We start from the raw sequence: 6,031 nt of genomic DNA, 5'->3' as shown, positions 1-6,031 counted from the left end.
GCCCACAGTGGGGCTCTTGACTCAAGTGTACGCAAGTTAAGAGGAGAAAGAGATGTGAATGATCATCAATAGGAAGGGCTTCCATGGGGGAGGCATAGATAGGAGGCTTGGGTTTGGATGGGGAGAGGAAAGAGGATGGGTCCTGCTGGATTCATGGTTTTTCTCCTTGGGCATCTGTATTTAACAGCAGAAGTTTGGTGGGAGCCCTTGAGGCAACACAGTGACAGACAGCTAGCTCAGCTGCTGATGTATATATATACATATTTGAAAGGACTAGAGGTGCCTTTCTGGCATGAGTTCTGGCTGAGGGTGTGGGCAGGAGATAATAAGGGTGGAAGTGGAGTGTTACTGGGGTACTGTGGGCTGGTGGCAGGGCAGGCCCCACATGGGATGTTGGTCCCTCAAGGCCACAGCCTTCAGTTTAGGGCTTCCCATCCTGCTGGCTCAGCAGGTCCCACAGGTTGGCAGGTGACTCACCCCTCACCTTCACGTGACCATGGTCCAGGTTGGGGCAGCAGGTGTATGTAGAATGGAACTGTGTATTCTTCCATATGGGGGTACACGCTGTGTTACATGCCTGAGTCTGAGATGTGTGCTCATGTCTCACTGTGCCTACAGGCCATGTGGAATGTCCAAAGATGTGGGCCACAGGTGTGGAGGGTGTCCCACGGAGACTGGGGGGGTGGTGAACACATAGCTCTTCTGAGGGCACGTGTGCACGGGTTCAGGTGTCTCCCTGAAAGAGGGATGCGGCTTTGGAGCTTGGTGAGCCGTCAGAGAAGGAAGCCTGGGTGGGAGACGGGTGAGGAATCTCCCTGATGATGCTCATTCTCCCCAAGGAAGGCTTGGCTGGACCAGCTGACAATGCCAGGCACTCTAAACCCGTGCTGATGGCAGCAGCTTCCCTGAGCTTATCCCTTAAGCCCCTGGCTACAGGCCAGGATGGCTCCCCCATCCTAACCCTGAGAGGGCAGGCATGCTCCACAGACCACAGGCAGGCCAGGAGCAGTGAGTGTGGGCATCCAGCCAGAGCGTCCTCTCACTCCCTCTGTGGGTGGGAAGGACATAAGGGTCCGAGTGGTGTCTGGTCTGCTGGGATATGGGGAGAGCACGGCGTCCCCAGGTTGCCTATGCCCCTGGTATGTGTGCTGGCATGCAGTGTGCGTGTGTAGCCGCGTCTGGGTGTGCTGGCCCCTGACGCAGCACCCGGGGCTTGGTGCCGCCTTCCCATCGTGCTCCATGATCTGAGAGATGCTTGAAGTGGGGCAAAGAGCTTGGGCTGGGAGCCAGGAAGCCTGAGTTCTACCCCAAGCTCTTTTATTGACTTTGGAGAGGTCCCTTTACCCTCTCTGAGGTTCAAGTTTCCCGTTGTAAAATGTGGAGGGGCAGCAATCCCTGTGGTGCCACCTCACAGGCTGTTGGGTAACAGAGTCTCATGGAGGTGTTGAAAAGTCAGGAAGGCTTGGTTCTGGGGGCTTCACAAGGGGAATGTTTGGTTGAAGGGCGAGGGGTTGAAAGCAGGGAACAACTTCCAGAGAACCTGCCCTCTTCTCTACAAGGGGTGTTCAAACCTCCTGGTGAAATGAGGTGTTTAGAGTTCTGGGGCTGAACTTCAAAACAACTTGACGTTACAAGCCAAGACCTGCCTGCAGTGAGCCTGGGAAAGTCTGTCCACCCATCCTGGCCCCTCCCAACCCGGCTTGCCTGTAGGGGTTGAACAGCAGATTCCCCCAGACCGAGGTTGGGAACCAGCACACAGCTCTCCCTCTCTCATTCCCTCCCGCCCCACTCCCAGCTAGCTGTCTTTCAGGCTCAAATGCCCTGAGTTCAGACTTCTCATCCTGGGGCTGTTGGCTTAGTCAGAGCAAACAGACAGCAAAAAGTCAACAAAACAAGAAAGGAAGCAGCACAGGTGACGTGAAACAGAAAACTTGGAGGCCACAGCGAAGGTGTGTGGGTTGAGCTGGATGGAGCCGTGCGTCCCTCCTAAGAGCAGGACCCTGGGAATAAGGCTGGCCCAGCCAGTCCCTCGTGGGGCGGGGCAGGAGGGGGCTCCTGGGGGGTGCCTCCTATGGACTCTGGCCGAAGGCGTCAGCTTAGGCCGCCATCAGCGGTCGCTAGCGCTGTCTCATGAGTCTTGCAAAAAGGGTGTGATTGGGAGGGGGATGGGGTTCAACATCCCCTCTCCTTCAACCGCCCCCCTGAAGCCTGGGCTAAGTTGCCTCAGCTGCTGTGGAAAGCAGTTGAGAGGCTAACTGGGGGCCAGGGCTGCAGGTGGAGCAGGAAAGGAACAGCCTGGAACTAGAGCCGGAGTGAGGACCTCCCGGCTGTACTCCCTTCCCGGCTGTTCGCCCCAGGGCTCAGGGTCTCTGAGCCATGAATTCCTGGGGATGCCCAAGACTTCCCCTCACCCCACCCCACCCCACCCATAGGCCTAGTTGCCTTCCCTGACAGCCTATTTCTCTCCCACTCGGGGCAGGCGGAGCTCAGTTCTCTTAACATACATTTATTGTGCACCTGCTCTGCACAACATCCTGTGCAGGCTGGGGCATCCCCAGGAGGCTGCCTGCTCAAGGCCCTGTCACCCCTGGACCTGACTGCCTGTTGACTGAGCTGGCGATTGTCCGGTGCCTGGGGCAAGCCCCACCCCCAGACCCTGGGTTGGGGGGCGGCAACCGGGAAGTCAAGTCCAAGAGCTGAGCGGCTGAGCTGTAATGGGAAGCGCTGGAGACCAGATGCACCCAGCTGGCTGGAGCATCTTGAGATCTGGGCGGAAGTCCGTGGGCTTTGGTTTTGCTGTCTGCCTGTGGAATGAGCATGGTATCCTTTCCTACCCCATCCCCAGGCCCCGCAGCCCTTCTAGCTTTGGTCCTGGAGTCAGGCAAGAGTCAATCAGGACAGAAGGGACAGGGTGCAGGGTTTCTTTCCTCGAAGAGGCATCTTCTTGGGAGATTGGACTGACATATATACACTAATATGTATCAAATGGATAACGAATAAGAAAAAAAAAAGAGGCGTCCTCTCCACCACAGAGTGTTTACTCCCCACCAACTCATTCTCCCAAAACACTGCGAGGTGAGGATTAGTATTTCCATCATACAGATGAAGACACCCAATTGAATATCTTGCTCAAAGGCACCCAGCACCAATTAAGAAGCCAAACTGGATTCAAGCTCAGGTCTGCTGTCTATAAAGTCTGAGTTAGGAACCAGAGCTCACTACCTGGATGGGGGGAACCACCCCTGAACAGCCAAACCCCAAAACAGCCCCACACTCAGGCTCCCAGCCAGGAGGTCCCTGAGGTTTTCACTGCTCCTTTCTGCTACCACCGCACTCTTTCTTCTTCTCATGAAGCATCCCTGATCTGGACTCCCTCTTTGCTCTGATTAACTCAGTACCTGAGATGCCACCATTATTAGACTCTTTTTTTTAAAATAAATTTATTTATTTTATTTATTTTTGGCGATGTTGGGTCTTCGTTGCTGCACGCGGGCTTTCTACAGTTGTGGCGAGCGGGGGCTACTCTTCGTTGCAGTGCGCGGGCTTCTCGTTGCGGTGGCTTCTCTTGTTGTGGAGCACAGGCTGTAGGTTTGCAGGCTTCAGTAGTTGTGGCATACGGGCTCAGTACTTGTGGCTCATGCGCTCTAGAGCGCAGGCTCAGTAGTTGTGGCGCACGGGCTTACTTGCTCTGCGGCATGTGGGATCTTCCCAGACAAGGGCTCGAACCCGTGTCCCCTGCATTGGCAGGTGGATTCTTAACCACTGCGCCACCAGGGAAGCCCTGACTCTTGTTTACTTGTGGGTTAAGAAATTGCTGCTCAGAGCTTCTCCTTTAAAATGTTTTACTGTAGAAGGATTTTTGATATTGATTTAGGCAGAAATCAAAGGATGAAACCAGAAGGTGAATGGCTGATGGGGAACTTGACAGTGGTGGGATCAGGCTGCCACCCTCTGAACCCACTGACGGGTCAGCATCACTAAGCTTGGGGCAACTAGACATTATGTGTCTCTGGATGAAGTACAGTAGGAAGCACACAGGACTGTCCACAAAGGATTCCTACCCCCCAAATTGATCCTAAATAAAATTACATGATTAGAGCTAACTTCCTATATATTCTAAGAAATACAGGGGATGGAGGAAAAGTTAAATGATACCACAAGGAAGCAAACACAAACCCAGAACTGTGACTTCCTATGGAACCACATGTACTCAATAGTGACAGTGACAGGAACAGAATGTGAACAGAACAGAAAGGGGAACGGGTCATGTTTAAGAAAACATTTAACCCAGTGCAATGTGTTTGGATCCTGACTGGAACAAACCAACAAATTAAGATATTTGGAAACAATGTGAGTACTTGGTAAGTCCATGGAATTGTTCATTTTGTTAGGCATGGGATAGTCATTATGTAAGTAAATGTTCATAGATTTTAGAGATGAATACTGAAGAATGCAGGAGTGAAATGCCATAATAGCTGGAATTTGTTTCAAAATACTTCATAAAAGAAAAAAAACCCCAAAACATCTGTGACACCAGAGTGCCAAAAGGTTGATGATTTTATTGGGTGAAGGTTATGTGGAGGTTCATACACTACTTTGGTGCATGTTAGAAATTTTCATTTAAAAATGCTGTAAAGGGGTATGGAGCCTGCTTCCAGGCGTTAGGCTTGGGCATCTGAGCTGGCCTGACTGCTGGGAACTCATCTCTGTCCAGTCCACCGCCTCCATCTCAGCTCCTCTGACATCCACGTAGCTGGTGGGAATCCTTGTTTGGAACTGAAACATAGCGCATTGTCCCCAAGACGGGGCAGGCTCTCTGGGTAGGCAGCCTAGGCAGACATAGGCAGCCCTTCTTCCAACTCCACTCACTCTGTAATCAGTCAAGCCTTCCTGCCCTCCATCCTTGTCTCTCCTGCCATGGAAACATGACCAAAGATGCCCAGTCTTTGGGCTGAGGGACATCAAGAGGAGAGCTCAGAGCTGTAGGCAGAGGAAGGCCTCTGGCCCTGTTACGGACGGTGGGGCAGGGGAGATGAGGGCCGATCTAGTGCCCCCAGCCAGACGAGATGGGAAGCCCAGAAGACAAGACCAGCTCTCTGGATACCCTCCTTGGTGTGGGACAGGGCAATGGAGGCACCTAGACCATCACCAGAGCTGAACAAGTTGTACTCTGTCTCGGGAGGGTCTCTCCCCCAACCTCTGCTGACTCTTCTAAATTCACTCAGCAACATGTCCTCATTTCCTTCCTGCAATTCCATCCAATTACAATGTCAACCACCGTCATATTAAACCACCCCTTCTGCAGTCACTGCTGCTAATTCTGCACCATGGGGAACAACACTGCTGGGGTGGTCCTCCTTGCTGTACGCTCCATCCTTGTCTCTCCCATGCAGAGATGCATTAGGGCATCCTCAGGCCGGGCTAGGAGCCAGGACACCTGGGCTTGACTCAGACTGGACCTTCGGCTATACCGAGAGCAGAAGAGACTGTGTCTACCTGCTCAGTCCAATCTGGCTCAGCTGGTACTGCAGGGGACCAGCCTGGGCGTGAGAGGAACCTCCACTGATACTGGGAGAGGCCCGGGAACTGGGAAGGCCCCATCTCGCCTTGGGCCCCTGTGTTCCACAAAGCCTTCCTGGGCTCAATGCCTGTGGGTGCCTGGGCCCAAGTCCCTGCCCACACAGACCTCTGAACAGCCCCCTGGGCAATCACTGTGTTCCTGGAAAGCTGTAAGTCAAATCCCACCTTCCCGCAGGCTAACACAGTCATTTCAGAGCTGCTTTCCTGCTGAAGGGGGGCACCTTGTGAGCATTTCCTCGGGGTCTCTATTCTCTCTTTGTCCTCAATGGAACATATATATGTGTGGAGAGGCCTCCAGATTTGGGCAGAGATGACAGGTAGGGAAGGTATCTCAGGGAGCAGCCGACCTTGCCCACCTGGAAGGAGATAGGGAGACGGCTCCACTCGGGGAGCCGCCAGTGTGATTGGGGCGATGGCGTAGTCACATCACACCCCGGTAGTCAGGCCCTCT

The sequence above is a fragment of the Globicephala melas genome, chromosome 6 (genome assembly GCF_963455315.2).
Source record: "Globicephala melas chromosome 6, mGloMel1.2, whole genome shotgun sequence".
NCBI lineage: Eukaryota > Metazoa > Chordata > Mammalia > Artiodactyla > Delphinidae > Globicephala > Globicephala melas.
This window is presented reverse-complemented; position numbering follows the sequence as displayed.